Source organism: Acomys minous (assembly GCF_964271855.1).
Source record: "Acomys minous genome assembly, chromosome: 16".
NCBI classification, from domain to species: domain Eukaryota; kingdom Metazoa; phylum Chordata; class Mammalia; order Rodentia; family Muridae; genus Acomys; species Acomys minous.
Genome location: NC_140498.1, coordinates 13400279 through 13416643, shown reverse-complemented (window position 1 = coordinate 13416643; position 16365 = coordinate 13400279). Strand labels below are relative to the sequence as shown.

General features: G+C 46.8%; 1 long non-coding RNA gene across 2 annotated transcripts; it reads right to left on the bottom strand.

Annotated features, from left to right (window-relative positions):
* Positions 1-1353: 1353 nt before the first annotated feature.
* On the bottom strand, positions 1354-10952 carry LOC311585677. 2 transcript variants are annotated; one of them, XR_014775300.1, is made up of 5 exons: positions 10829-10952; positions 9680-9886; positions 5182-5282; positions 3707-3768; positions 1354-3316 (listed from the first exon to the last, which is right to left on the bottom strand). It is a non-coding gene; the product is annotated as an uncharacterized lncRNA (long non-coding RNA). The 2 variants fall into 2 exon arrangements; XR_014775301.1 differs by lacking the exon at positions 5182-5282.
* Between the last annotated feature and the right edge of the window lie 5413 nt (positions 10953-16365).

Below are 16365 nucleotides of genomic sequence, written 5' to 3'. Positions count from 1 at the left end.
CCTTGTTTTTGGAGACAGTCCTCTCCACAGATATGTAATTTGACAATTCAGCCAGGCTGGCTGGCCAGCGAGCCCTAGGGATCTGTCGGTCTCCCAGTCGTCCCAGTTCTGGGATTACAAGTGCCTGTTTTTTGTTTTTTGTTTTAATTTTGTTTTTTAATGTGGGTTCTGAGATTGAACTCAGATCCTATTGGCAAAGCAAATGCTTTACCAACAGAACTATCCCAATGGCCCCTGAATTTAGATACACATAAAATGTATAAGTTTATACAGTTACAGCTACTGATGTGGTCTTTATTTTTGCTTTTTGTCTTTCCTCAACAACAAGATATTCAAGTTGTTCTTTTAGATTACTAATATATTCAGTTTCTTCTCTTTTTTCTTTTCCTTCTTTCTTTCTCTTCTTCCTTCTTCTTCTTCTCCTCCTCCTCCTCCTCCTCCTCCTCCTCCTCCTCCTCTTCTTCTTCTTCTTCTTCTTCTTCTTCTTCTTCTTCTTCTTCTTCACAAGTTTATTTTACTCTTTTGGAATACATTCTACCAGACTTTCTTACATCAAAATGCTTCCTTATTTTGATGTGTTTAGTCCAAGTTCAGGAATATATAAAGATGGATTTAAAATCAGTAGAGAAATGCATACAACTTCTAACAAATTTACTAATTACCTACTCGGAGGCAAAGTAGATGTTTACCTCAGGGTATTCATAAGAATAGACATCACAGCCAGGCATGGTGGCACATGCCTTTAATCTCAGCACCTGGGAGGCAGAGACTGGAGGATCACTGTGAGTTCCAGGCCAGTTTGGTCTACAAAGTGGTCCAGGACAGCCAAGGCTACTTGAATCTACCCCCCTCCCCGCAAAAGACATCACATGGATATATGTATATTAGCAAAGTATTTTTTAAGATTTATTTTATTTTTTAATTATGTGCCTATGTGTGTCTGTGCACATGTGTACAGTGCTTGTAGAGGGCAGATGAGGGCGGCAGATCCCCTGGAGCTGGAGTCGCAGGTGTTTGCCAACCTCCCTGAGGTCAGTGCTGGGTAAACTCAAGTCCTCTATAGGAGCAGAAAGTGCTCTGAACTGCTAAGCAACCTCTCCAGCCCCATTAGGTATCAATAATTTCTTTTAAAATCAATAAAATGTGAGCTCTGCAGTTCAGGCTCTCTGAATAAATGCACAGCAAATTATTTATGCTCCCATGGTTTGACAGCCCTGGGCAAGCATGGGATGGATAATGTTAGGAAGCTCTTCATCACATTACTAGGCCTTAGAGCACAGACCATGCATACAATGGCAAAAACATTTCACTTTTCAATACTCTTGCAAGACTTTATTGATATCCAGACTCAAATACATAATAAAGCAAAACTTTTATTTGAATAAATTTAAATCAACAAGAATATAAAATACAACTCTGCATACATGTGCACTTACTAACATAAATACTAATTTACATGACATGTAGGCATAATAGAATACAGTAAAAAGAAGAGAACGGGGATGGGGCTTGGGAGAGAATACAAAACCAAGTCATCAGTGCCGGGCATCAAAAGTACCACAGGCAAAACCCACAAGTGCTCCCGGTGATGTCACTATTGCTGGAAGAAGCAGGTCTAGAGCCTCATGGAATGTGGTACTCCCAGAAGCACTTGGCCTGAACACCTTTCTGGCACTTCTCACAGCGGGTGTTGGTCTGTGAGTGGCAGAGCGCATACCAGGTCCTCTTGTCCCGATGGACAATCCAGTGTCTAATCATATCGTAGCGGCTTTTAGTTTCCACCCGCTGGCTATGCCTCCCTTGTGAGGAAGAAGAGTCTGCACTGCTCTCCAGATACACACAGGCAACATACTTGCGGAAGGCGAGGAGGTCCACCTGCAGCATCCTGGCAGCATACACTGTGCAGCTGCCACGCACTGTTGAGGGCTGTGTCGATGATGTAGCCGATGAAGCTCAGGTACCACTTCATGGCCCGGATCTTCACCTTGTACTTGGCGATGTTCTGTCCATCCTGTCAACCCCTCTGGCCTTTTCCTGACAGAGCTTCACCAGGGATGGCTGATGGACCTGTGCCCGAGCTCTGGCTCCTCCCAGGTGGCGGCTGGTCAGCTTCACTGGCTCTCTGCCCACCGCGTTGGAGCAGATGTTCACCACGCGGCTGTTGTGCCAGCGGCACACAGTGATCTCCTCGTTCTCATCCACCTTGCTGTAATCAAAAGACGCCCCCTTTTCGTTTTCCTCAGTTCTTTAGGATCCTCAGGACAGCGTTCGGTTCTGTGCTCACAAACAGCCTCTGTGGCCTTCACCCCCTTTTCCTTCAATATGGACATCAGTTGGACACTTGTCAAAGAATATGTGGTACGGCAGGCCCTGCGAAGGGTCAAACCACACCAGGTAGCCTCTGCTGGTTGTCCCGCACCAGATCCTACAGCCTACCTGGTTGGGCTTCCGGGAAGTACTCACAGATGGATTCACCAAAGCTGTAGAACTCTTCCAGGGGCACATGCTTCAGGAAGTTATGGTTCGTGCGGATGAGGAGGGACCTTACCTTAGCAAACTGATCCCTTTCACCGAGTTCCCTGTTATCTGCAAAATGCAGGTATGAGAAGATGAGCTCAAATCGGTCCCTTCTAACAGCATCAGCCACAAGGTGAGGATGAGAATCAGGAGCCGTCTCCCAAAACATCTGTCTCCTCAGGTAGGAGACGAACCCGCTTAAAAGCAAGATGCCCAAAACACACTTCAGTTCCTAGGCCGTGAGCTCTAGGGTGATATTTTTCTGCCGAGCATAATGGTTGGTTTCATTAGCAATGAAACTGACTGTCCTGTCATCAAAAAAACAATTCAAAGAGGCTCACGGGACTCAGCTGCTTGGCCTTGAGGTGCTCTATGTGAGGATCCAAGGCTGTCCAGCTGCCAAAGTCTTGCCGGATGTCTCTCTTGGTCCAAACAAGTTGAGTGTCCATTGCTGCCTTCTGCTTTTTCTTGGCTGGCTGTAGCTCTGGCTCCTCCCTCTCCCCCTCCTCCTCCTCCTCTTCCTCCTCCTCCTCTGGGTCCGAGTCTTCAGATACGACTGAAGCATGCAGCACGCGGCCAGGCACCTGGGTACCACTTTGGTCACTGTCTTCTTCCCCAGAGTCCTCATCAGTGAAGTCCCTGGAGGCGTTGTCCAGGGGTGCAATGGAAATCTCCCCGAGCTGCTGCCAAACTCGTCGCTCAGGACCTCCAGCAGCTTAGGCCTTCCAGAGCGCTCAGGACCTCCAGCAGCTTAGGCGACCTCATCTTTGAGCGCGCACCTCTTCTGGCAGGGGCAGCTCTGAATGATAGAAGCGTCAGAGAGGAGCCACTCCATGGAAAAGTAACTCAGCTTGGAGAGCCTCATGGCGCTGGGCCATCAAGCGTATGACAGGAATTGAGGGGCCCCTGGGGGGAACTACACTTGGCTCCTTCATCATGAAAGACGAGAATTAAGCCAAACATGCTTTTTCACCAAGTACACACTGGGGCCGGTGCCCACTTCCTACCCTCACCCTCCCGGGATGCCTCATCGCTTCGCCACTCTCTCCTCTCTCCAGCCCCTTGCCTCTTGCCCTTTCTGAACAAACTACTTAGTGAGGCTGACAGGACAAAGGGATTACAAAGCCACTGACTAGGGCCTTCAAGTGTGGGATAAATGCTCCCATGAGTTAGCGTACCAGTCTCTCACCGTGAGTCAGAAGCCATGACGACCTTGGAAGATGAGGAGGTTCTCATTCAGAGTCTAAGAGCCTAAGAGACAACGGAAGCCAGTATTTCAAAAAAGCAATAGGTTCTTTACCCTTTAAAGGGACAGTTCCTGCTTATGACTCACCAACGAGAAGGAAACAGGTGGGTCACACACAGGAAAGACTCCCATCTCAGAGCACAAACGAACGTACATTCTAGGTCAACAGGCCTCATTGCTACAACTGTGGACGTTTGATGCTAGAAAAGTCCTTGCTGGTGGTGGGTGGGGACAGAGTCAGCCCCATGCATCATCCCTGGTTTCTGCCCACTAGAATACCTCATTCTCCTTAACTCCTCAAATAAAAAATTTCCAGGGGGGGGGGGAAACAAAAACAAAAAAACAAAACACCTCACTAGGTAAAGGCTCATGCAAGCCTGGCAACTTGAACTTGGTTCCTGGTATGCACGCGAAGGTAGAAGGACAGAAATGACTCCACAAAGCTGTTCTGACTGTCACACACTTGCGGTGGCACTCACGGACCACTCCCTACTCTCAGCACAATAACTCACACAACAAAAAAATCTCCTGACATCCCGATGTGTTCCCTGGGATGGGGGCACAAAATCACCTCTGATTTTTCTGTGAAGATGGAACTGTTCTGTCTCAGAACTACCCGATTTAGCAACCACAGGCCCCGAGTGGCAACTGGGCACTTGGAATGTGGCTGGAGAAGATGCAATTTTAAATAGCTACACAGGATTAATGTTCTAGGTAATGAAATTCTACATATATTAAGGACTAGCCGTTGGGCCTCAGTGGTTAGAAACACTGGCTGCTCCTCCAAAGGACCTCGCTCAGCTCCCAGCACTCCTGTCAGGCCGCGCACAACTGCCTGTAGCTTCAGCTCCAGGGGATCTGACACCTCCTTGTGGCTTCTGTAGCACTTGCACACACATGGCGCGCCCGCGCAGACACACACACACACACGCACACACACACACACACACACACACACACACACACACACACACACACCTGTACATTGAAAAACTTTTAAGAACTAATCATGAAAAAGCCAGAATTAAAACTTTTTAATTTTAAGTCTTTCATTTTCTGAGGCAAGGTCTCATGTAATCCGAGGTTGAGTTTGAACACACTTTCTAGCTGAGAGGAGCCTTGAACTTCTCATCCCCCTGCTTCTGCCTCCCATGTGGGGATTGTAAGCATGTGTCACCATGTTGATTTAAAATGTTTGAACGTTTCTTTTTCTTTTTCTTTTTTAAACAAGAGTTTCTTCATGTAGCCCTGGCTGTCCTGGAACTCACTCTGTAAACCAGGCTGGCCTTGAACTCACAGAGATCTGCCTGGCTCCTACTCCCAAGAGCTGGGATTAAAGGTATGCCCACTGCCCAACTTTAAAAAAAAATTTAAACTTCCTTTGTTTGTTTTTGGGGTTTTGAGACATCTCTACAAACCTGGCTGTATTAGAATTCACAATATAGACCAGGCTGGTTTGGAACTCACAGAGATCCACTTGTTTCTGCTTCCTGAGTGCTAGGACCAAAGGCCACTATACCTGGAAAAAAAATTAAACTTTTAAAGAATGAATGAAATCCAGTATAGGAAAGGTTGGTTTTTTTTTTTTTTGAAGAGTATAAAATTAAGAAAAATTAAACGTCCTTGGCCTCCCTACAAATGGGCAGTAGGCAGCCTTTAAGATAGCCCCCATGGTCCCCCCCTTCCTGGTGTCTGTGTCCTGCTGTGATCCCCTCCCTGTGAGCAAAAGGCCCTCGTGATCTACTTCTGACAATCAGAATGGGGCCATTATGGTGAGATGTCACCTCTAAGGAGAAGTGACAGAGAGACTGGCCTTCTATATTGCTTCTGTCTCTGTCTCCACTGCTTACTTTGAGGGAAACAGCTACCGTGGCTAAGCTGTCCTACTAAAGACCAATGGGACAAGAACCTGAATCTTGTCCTAGCAAGAGACAATCGGACCCTCATTCTAACACTGAACAGGGACCCAACTCCCAAGGACATATGAAGAAAATGACTGGCAAATTCTATTATATTAACATTACAATATAGCTCTCAGTGGCAGAGTGTTTGCTTCCCATGTATGAATACAATGTTTATCCCTTGCACTGCAAAATAAATAATAATAATGCCAAATTTAAAAATAAATCAAAGCCAAGCATGGTGGCGCACACCTTTAATCCCAGCACCTAGGAGGCAGAGGCAGGCAGATCACTGTAAGTTCAAGGCCAGCTTGGTCTACAGAGCGAGTCTAGGACAGCCAAGGCTACACAGAGAAACCCTGTCTCAAAAAACAAAAATAAATAAAAAATTTTTTAAAAAAATCAATCAACTAATCAATCAATAACTTCCATGTTTATCAGGTGAAATTCACAAGTAGAAGTTATCTGAAGAAAATATAAAGATTTGTATTTTGTTGTTATAAAGAATCTAGAAGATGTAAGGGGAAAATTCTAGCACTAGGATAATGGACACAAAGATTTATGAGGACAAAAGAAACATAAATGTGAAAACACATTTAATCTCTCCACTACTCGGTAAATGAAAATCAAAAGCACAAGAGAACAAACACGTCACAGGTACAAAATCTGGAAAGACAAATAAAAAAGGTAAAGAAAGGCAGGGATGACCAGGACCAGAAGAGGCCGCAATGCCACTAGACTGCGCTGGCTTTCCCTGCAAGCTGAACATCACACACCCGACCCAGCAGAAAGCCTCTCCACGAATTTAAGGCAGGGCTTTCCACCCTTGCTTAGGAGCTAGGCAATTCTTTGTGTGTGTTTGGGGAGCGGGTCCAGGAAGTTGTCTAGTCCATTACAGGGTGGCCAGCATGCCCTGCATTTGCCACTAGATGGCACTAGCACCCCGACAACAGTTGCGCAGATCCACTGGCCTTGAGAGAGGGAGAACCGCCCTGTGCTCAGAAATGCTTAAGGCAGTGGCAGCAAGCCAGACGCAGCTCACAGAAGGGATTCAATGGGTCCAATAGACGCACAAGTCATTTGTGGTTCTGAAAATACACCATGGCTGGATGGGATGTGATCCTAGTACTTGGGGGGCTGAGATAGAAAGATCAGCATGAGTTCAAGGCTAGCTTGGACTACACAGACACACACACAAACAAAAGCAAACAAACAATCCGTTGCCTTTTACAAGGACCAAAACGTTAAACAAAATCATACTGATATTCTCTGGACATACACACAGATGCACAGCGAAACGCTCCTGAGAATGATGAGATAGAACTTCAGAACGGGGCCTCGAAGAGATAAAGGTGCCAGGACAGCGAAGGCTGCGCAGAGAAACCCTGTCTCAAAAAACAAAACAAAACAAGCCCCTCCCCCAAAAGAGATAAAGGTGCGATCATGGCAGCCCCCAGGACACTAGACTTTGGATCAGGTTCTTCTGAAATGATGGTTCCTTACGGGGTAAGGAGGGGACACACCCACTGTACACGTGTGGAGGCCAGGCCAACTTTTGGAACTCGGTTCTGTGCTGGGAATCAGGCTTTCTGGCAAGTGCTGTAGCTCACTGAGCCACCTCAACGGCACAGAAGGTTCTTCTGTTTCACGACCCTGTCAACTGCACCTGCTTCGTAGCCAACCATGCACATTTTACACAAACACGCAGCACAGGGGCAGCTAGGAAGAGACACTGTGTGGCCACGCAGAGTCACTGCTGGGCAGCGGGAAGACAGCTGCCCCACACAGCAGCGGGAAGGGCGCAGCACCTGCTCAGACAGTCTATAGCCTCTGGAGAGAAATCTTGATGTACAGAGGAAAGAGTGTGTCGGAGTTACTCAAAGCTCTACTTGGTGGCATTCTGACATCACTCAGGCCTCCATCACTGCCTCTGCTTCACTTGATGTCACACTTAAACTTCCTCATGGCTTGTAAAAAAGCCATCGTATGACCAAAGCCTCATACAAGCTCCTACTGCCCTCAACTAATTTGGATACATCTCTGGGGCTCTGGGCTCTTCTTTCTTTTCTTTCTTTCTTTCTTTCTTTCTTTTCTGAGACAGGATTTCTCTGTGTAGCCTTGGCTGTCCTGGACTTGCTTTGTAGACCAGGCTGGCCTCAAGCTCACAGAGATCCACCTGCCTCTGCCTCCCGAGCGCTGGGATTACAGGTGTGCACCACTGCACCCAGTTTCTGGTCTCTTCTGTCTTCACTTTCCTAAACAAGTGCTAGGCCTGTAAGAAAGACCTTGGTTTTCCAACTCTATCCCTTCCCCCCCAACACACACACACACACACACACACACACACACACACACACACACACACAGGAGCCTAGTGAAAATGTTGATAATATAGAGCCACCAGTGAGAAGCTGTGGAGCTCTAACAAGTCAGTCACCTTATCTGGGTAAATGGGATTCACTTTGGTACCCACTCCTACTAGACTGTGAAAACAGGGAATGTATTTTTAATAAAGGACGGCTAGCCAGGCTTCACGGTGTAGGAGACTGCTTCCGGTCCCAACCTCTTCCTTGGGATGACAGAAGTAAGTCAAATGTGCTCTGAGAGTCTAGTTTGCCACAAACTCCTTGGCATCAGGCCCTGAGGCAGCCCTGAGGTCCTTTATCATCACAGATAGTCACATGTTTACGTTGGGATGAGTTTGGCAAAAGTTAGACAACTGACCTCCCCGCCTCCGGTCACATTCGGGACAAGGCATGTGCCCTGCCTTCTAGTCCTTGGCTTCCGCCTTTTCCTTTGCTGTGCTCAAGCAGGTCTCATTCCCTTCCTAACATGCTGACAAGCCCCAAGCAGCCATTCTGCCGTGTCCTGTCCCAGACACCTGCCCAGGCACTGCTGAACGAGGCTCAAGAGTGAGAGAGCCCCGTGGGTCTGGGGCAGTGACACCTGGTGTAGCCATAGAAATGTGTTCGTTCTCAGGGTTTTGGACAGAGCTACAAAATGTTGCCCCAGGTAGAAGCCCAGAGTTAAAGAGAAGACTGGTGAGGAAGGAGTCTTTAAAGACTAGTGGAGATGAGGGAAGGGAGGGTGGAATCCTGCAAAGTGCAGGGCAGCATGAAGGGCGGGAGAGGATGGGCAGGCAGAGTGGAGGAAAGAACTGTTCGGAGGCCCGGTGGCTGGAGTCCTGGAGCCTCAGGGGCCACTCTGAAGGGTCCTGGGGGAGCAGAAATCAGCAGCTGTGCTGTTTAATGCCTAAACTTCTCCAAGGAGTCAGGGCATCTTAATGTAATTAGACCCACAACAAAGCAGGGGTCTAAGCAAGGCCTGGACAAGACTGTTGCTCTGTTAAGTTAGACAGTAATTTAGTGGAGGGGGTGAAAAATCTGGGTGAGTTAAAGATGGATTTAAAAAAAAACCCTAGATTTGCAACTTTTTAAGAAATTGTGAGCCGGGTGGTGGGGGCGCACGCCTTTAATCCCAGCACTCGGGAGGCAGAGGCAGGCGGATCTCCATGAGTTTGAAGCCAGCCTGGTCTACAGAGTGAGTTCCAGGACACCCAGAGCTGCTACACAGAGAAACCCTGTCTTGAAAAAAAACAATTGTGGGGGCTGGAGAGATGACTCAGAGGTTAAGGGCACTGACTGCTCTTCCAGAGGTCCTGAGTTCAATTCCCAGCAACCACATGGTGGCTCACAACCATCTATAATGTGATCTGATGCCCTCTTCTGGCTGGCAGGTGTATATGCAGGCAGAACACTGTATAAAAAATAATAAATAAATAAATCTTTTTCTTTAATTGTGAAAATAAGCTCATGTCTTTAATCCTAGCACTTAGGAGGTAGAGGCAGGTGCATCTCTAAGTTCAGGACCAGCCTGGTCTAAAGAACCAGTTCCGGGACAGCCAGGGCTACACAGAGAAACCCTGTCTTGAAAAACCAAAAGCTCCCACTAAGCCCTCCAAAATAAAAACAACCTCCCCCCAAAATTGTGACAATAATTTAAAATATAATATTACCTTAGGGCTGGGACTGTAGATCAGTTGGTAGAATGCTTGCCTATCATGTGCAAAGCCCTGGGTTCCAGCCCCAGCACAGAACAAGCCAGGCTTGGAAGCAAGCATCTGTAATCCGAGAACTCAGGAGGTCGAAGTAGAAGGTTCGGAAAATCCAAGGTCACCTTGATCACCCTGAGCTACATAATGAGTGTGAGGCCAGCCTGGGATCTAACAAAGAGACCAATAAAAAAATAATGTTAAAGTATTTTATACCATCGATTATATTTTTCACTATCAATTACATTTTATGCGTGCATGCAAGTGCACACACACACACACACACACACACACACACACACACACACACGAAAAAGAAAAAGAAGTGGAATGGAACTGAAGCCAGAGAAACAAGTGTAAAACCCTAACAGGACGCACCAGGGCTTCTAGGCCTATTCTGACTCTTCAGAATGTCACTGAGATGCATAGACTTTAGAAGTGGATTCCTGTTTGTTGAGTGGCTATCTTAACCTGTGACTTGTGTGTGTGTGTGGGAGAGGTATTACAATAAAATGATCTTTATGAGAGAATATTTTATAAATACAAATGCCTAACCGTAAGCCATGATCAACAGTGACAAATTGAAAACCCTTGACTACGGAAAAGCAAACTCAGACCAAACCTTGCCCTTAGGGGATGTAATTATTATTATTATTTTTAATAGGGGAAGTAATTTAAGACCTGCTCTCTATCCCCATTCCGGCACAAGCTCCGTCCTCCCTTCACCAGACCCATCCTGACCCCGCCCACTTCAGATAGTACTTAACTCTGACCCCGCCCACCTGCCACACCTTTAATCAAGTCATAATGCTCCCGGCCCCGCCCACAAACCAATTCCTCCCAGACAGACTCCGCCCCTAACCATCCTTCCCCACCCCCACCTCAGACCGCCCCGCTCAAACCACGCCCCGCCTCTGCCGGGTCGCCGGGACACAGCCCGCCCTCCCATTGACCTCGCCCACAGGTCATTGACCTCAACCTGGCTCCTCCCCTGCCTAGTCGGCCCCGCCCTCCTAGGCCTATGGCCTCAACGTCCCCTGACGTTGGAGCTCAGCGTTGAGGGTGTGGGGGCACTGTCCTGGCCCGGGTCCCGTCAACCCACAGTCCACGCACAAGCAAAGGCGGCGAATGACATGGACGCTGCTGGGAAATGCATTAGGGCCCGCTGCTGCTCCCCGAAAGCCAGAAGCTTGCCTAGAGCGCCATCAGAGCCACGCCTACCTGGGCGGCTCAAGTGGCAGGCGCGACTACAGCATCAAAGCCTGCGCCCGCCTCTCTACGCCACGCCCCCATCTGGGTCACGCCCCCAGGGCAGCCACGCCCCCACCCTTTCTATCCTGGATCATAGAGAGCACAGGCCTCCCAAGTACCTAGAGAGGACCGGAAGTGCCTGGACTACCGGGGCTACCTGTGGTGCTGGCCCAGAAGCTTCCTACCCCACTTCAGAGTCCAAAAACCTGTAGTTCAGGGAATGGTACGTAGATATAGACTCTTACTGCCTGCAACGTCGCTTGGAAAAATGACAGAACTGCGGATGTCGGACCTCGCTCACACTTCGGACCTGGAAGTGCCAGCAGTCTGAGCCTTGAAAAGCTTGGAGGTGATTGTGAAGAAAAAGAAAATAGACCGCTATTGCCGGGTCTCTCAATCCCCATACTCAGCACGTTCATGCGTGGGTAATACTTCCCTGTGAGGAGCTGTTGTCTGCATTATAGGTCGGGTTGTCAGATAAAGCACAGTGAGATTTGTTTTTTAGACAGCTGTGAGGACCCTGTTGGCTTGTTTAAAATACAATGGCAATTATAGGATGCAGAGCACCCTAGGATTCTGAGGGTTACAGTTACAGCAATTAAAATGGTGTCCCTGTCCCTTACAAATCAAAAGTCCAACTTCAGCCCTGGTTGCATGAGAGCCGCTGCTCTGTGAAGGAGTTTACACCGTGGAGTCCTGCCTCCCACCCCTGAGAATTTCGTGACTTTGTCTAAAGGTTTGGTTTAGACTCTAAACCAAAATCGAAAAGGAGGATCAACCTATGTTAATATTGAAAAAGATGACCAATGGCGAAGGCTTAGTGTTTGTATAAGGAGTTTAGGGGGCAAAAGCATGAGTTCCATGGTCCCGGACTTGGCCGCTCACCTCCCATATACCAGCCAAAGACATGGGTATTGCTGTAATGCTGAAAGGCAGAGGGCGGAGACTTCCCCAATAGACTTACATTGTGCAGAGGAACAGGTAGACACAGGGCCCAGCGACCCCACGTCTATTTTGGGGGATGTACTAAATGAACTTGTAGGTCCTTGTTTTGAAATTTTTAAAGTTTTGTGAAGGATTTGACGACAAAGCACAGGTAACAAAAGCAAAATAGAAAAGTAGGATTGCTGAGGTGATCGCTCGGAAGTGGAAGATTTACCTAGCTCCCTGGGCTTAAGTCACTAATACCACAGAGGAAGAGATAGATAGATAGAGAGATAGAGAAACAGAGACAGAGACACAGAGAGAGACAGAAGAAGAAGAAGAGAGGAAAGGAGAGAATATATGTGTGTAGACATATATGGATATATACAGGACATGAAAGCAAAAATAAAACTAGGATGACAACAGGGACTAATGGGAGGGGGAGAGGTGAGAAAAGGCATAATGAGGCTGGAAAGAAATATGCTCAACATATAGCATATACTTGTATGAAAATCTAAAAAATAAAAACTCAAAAGGTAACAAATATCTGTAAAGATACACACACACACACACACACATACACACACACACACACACACACACACACACACACACACACACACGTTTCCCTCCCAGTGGTTGGTGATATAAAGAAGAGGAACCTAACAGTGGTTGATAACACATGAATTGATAGTCATTGTGGAAATGATATGGAGGTGCCTTAAATGATTGAAAATATGACTAACATATACTCCAGCAACTGGGCACATTCCCTAAGGACATGAAATCAATATAGAGAACATCTCACTACCATGCTTATTGCAGCGTTATTCTCAAAGCCAAGAAATAAAACAGTCGGCACCCACCAAACAAATAGAAAAAAAATGTGGTACACAGGGGCTAGGAGACGGCTCCGGTTTTTTTGTTTTTGTTTTTTCAAGAAAGGGTTTCTCTGTGTAGCCTTGGCTGCCTTGGACTTGCTCTGTAGACCAGGCTGGCCTTGAACTCACAGAGATCCACCTGCCTCTGCCTCCTGAGTGCTGGGATTAAAAGTGTGCACAACCACACCCACCTAGATGGTGCAGTCTTAAGGGTGCCTGTTCTGCAGTTACGCGGAGTGGAGTCGTCCCTGCAATGGTTGTAACCTCAGTTCCCAGGGGAGGTAGGCTGGGCCTTGTTGGCTTTCAGCCTCGCCAAGACATGGGCCCAGTTCAAGCCCTGCCTCATGGGAATGGGCAGAGTGATAGCAGAGGACTCTGATGCTCCCTTCCAGCCTCCACGTGCAGGAGCATCTGCACACGCAAGCATGTACACACTTATGTACACCCTTTAAAAGAAGAGAAAAATGTGGTAGTCATACACAATTGGGTGCAAACCAACCTCTCAATGAATGAAATTGCCAATTGCGTCCAAGGTGGATGGACCTGGAGGACATTATACTAAGGGAAGTGAACCAGGCACAGAAAGACAGACACTTGATGATGCCATTGACATGAAGAATCTTTAAAAGGCTGAGTTCGTACGTAAACATGGAGTCAAATGGCGGTTGCCATGGATCAGGGAGTGTGAGGCCTGAGGGGCTGAGGAGAGATTGGTCGAGGGGTAGATAGAAGGCTTCAGACAGGATAAAGACATTTTGACCTGTTGTACAGCACAAGTGGCTGCAGTAAACGATGTGAGTGGTGCACTTAAAATTTGCTAGGAGAGGGCTGGAGAGATGGCTTAGAGGATAAGAGCACTGACTGCTCTTCCAAAGGTCCTGAGTTCAATTCCCAGCAACCACATGGTGGCTCACAACCATCTTTAATGTGATCTGATGCCCTCTTCTGGACTGCAGGTGTATGTGCAGGCAGAGTACTGTATTCTTAATAATAAATAATAAATCTTTAAAAATAATTGGGACTGGAGATATGGCTCAGTGGTTAAGAGCACTGCCTGCTCTTCCAGAGGTCCTGAGTTCAATTCCCAGCAACCACATAGTGGCTCACAACCATCTTTAATGTGGTCTGATGTCCTCTTCTGCAGATAAAGCACTCATATATAATAAATAAATAAATCTTAAGATAAAAAAAGAAAAAATATTTACTAGGAGAAGCCAGTTGTTGTTGGTGCACGCCTTTAATCCTAGCACTGGAGAGTCTGAGGCAGATGGATTGCTGTGAGTTTGAGGCCAGCCTGGTCTACAGAGTGAGTTCTAGGACAGCCAGGGCTACACTGAGAAACTCTGTCTCAAAAAAAAAAAAAATTGCTAGGAGAGTGTCTTAGTCTGTTTTGTTTCTGTCCACAATACCAAATATCGGGTACATGAGGAAATTAGGTCCATTAGGGTCACAATTCTAGCTCTAGGCCTAAGGTGTCTCATCTGGTGATGGCAGACGGTAGCTTTCTGTGGTGAGAGCCAGGGAACCCACAAGAGATCTAGCCAGACTGGCTCTGATGTCAGACACTTTCATGATGATCCATTTACTTATTAATCAGCTAATTGTATGAATGGATAGTAGTTAGGGCCAAACCCTAATCACCTCTTAAAAGCTCACTTTACCCCCTTTAATATGCAGTAATGATGGTAAGATTTCAGAGCTTCTAGGGTGACTCATTCAAACCCCAGGGGAAGACAGACTTAAATGTTCTTGACACAAAAACCTAATCCATGGATAAGTGGGTATGGTGATTGATTTAATGATGAGACCAAATCAGTCTTACCCAGCCTATCAACATGGCCAACACAAGATAAACTGCTTAAAACATTGTGAGGTAAGCTTGCTTTCTTTCTTTCTTTCTTTCTTTCTTTCTTTCTTTCTTTCTTTCTTTCTTTCTTTCTTTCTTTCTAAAAGAATTTAGCCGGGTGGTGGTGGCACACGCCTTTAATCCCAGCACTCGGGAGGCAGGGGCAGGCGGATTGCTGTGAGTTTGAGGCCAGCCTGGTCTACAAAGCTAGTCCAGGACAGCCAGGACTATGCTGAGAAATCCTGTCTCAAAAAACCAAAAACAAACAAACAAACAACAACAACAACAAAACAAAGAACACCCTTGTTTTTATGTTTTACTTATGTGCATGTGTCTGTTCATAGACGGGTGCAGGCAGAGGCCAGGAGAGCGTGTTGGATGCCCTGGAGCTGGAGTTACAGGTAGTGTTGAGCCTCCTGATTTGTGTTCCGGGGACTGAACTCCAGGCCTCTGCAGAGGCAACAAGTGTTCTTAACTGCTAAACTACTTCTTCAGCTCTTTTGAGCTTTTAAAAACAGGTTTTCACATGTATTCCAGCCTGGCCCAGAACTAGCAATCCCCCTGCCTCCACTTCCCAAGAGCTATGGTTAAAAATTTTTTTTTCAACTGTGTGTGTGTGTGTGTGTGTGTGTGTGTGTGTGAGAGAGAGAGAGAGAGAGAGAGAGAGAGAGAGAGAGAGAGAGAGAGAGAGAGAGAGAGTGTCTTTAAGTCTGAACTATTCTGAGGAGCTGAAGAGATTGCTCAGTGGGTAAGAGCATGCACAATTCCAGGTCCTGGGTCCAGAGGTCCTGGGTTTAGGTCCCAGAACCCACATCTGGCTGCTCACACTTGTTTTTAACTCTAGCTCCAGGCAATCTGATGCCCTCTTCTGGCCTCTGTGAGCACTTCATCCTAGTCTTATTTCTACTGATGGTGATAAAACATCATGGCCAAAAGTAACTTGGGGAGGAAAAAGTTTATTTCATCTTACAGTTTGCAGTCCTTCATCCGAAGAAGTCAGGGCAGGAACTCAAGGCAGGAACCGGGAGGTAGGAACTGAAACAGAGGCCATGGAGGAGTGCTGCTCATGGCCTTGCTCCTCAGGGCTTGCTCAGCCTGCTTTCTTACAGCACCCAAAACCACCAACCCACAGTGGGCTAGACCCTCCACATCTACCATCAATCAAGAAAATGTTCCACAGGCTTGCCCATAGACCAATTCCTGACATTTTCTCAACTGAAGTCCTCTCTCAAAATTACTGTAGGGGCTGTAGAGATGGCTCAGCAGTTAAAAGTGTGTGTTGCTCTTGCAGAGAACCCAGGCTCTAGTCCCACCAGCAGCTCATAACCATTTGGAAGTTTACTGCCAGGCGCTGTCCTCTTCTGTCCTCTGCAGGCACCAGGCACAGATGGAGTGCACGAACATACAGCAGGCAAAACCTCTATACATACAAAATAAATAAATCAAAAGGACTCTAGCTTTTATCAAGTTGATGAAACCAGCCAGCACAACTCATGTATACAAGCCCCCTCCACATAAATAAAACATTTTGAAAGCAAATCACATATGTGTATATATCCATGTATATGTGTGCATTCAAATGAATAAATGTGAGCTATAGAAGCTTTATCAAAGCTTGTATTGCACCCCATGAAAGTTAATTAAGAACAAACAAGAATACAAGTCAATAAGTTTATGTCTGGCCGCCAAACTAGACCCACACTGCAGAGCTGCGCTTTCCCAAGACTGTCATGATTAGTTGCTATTTA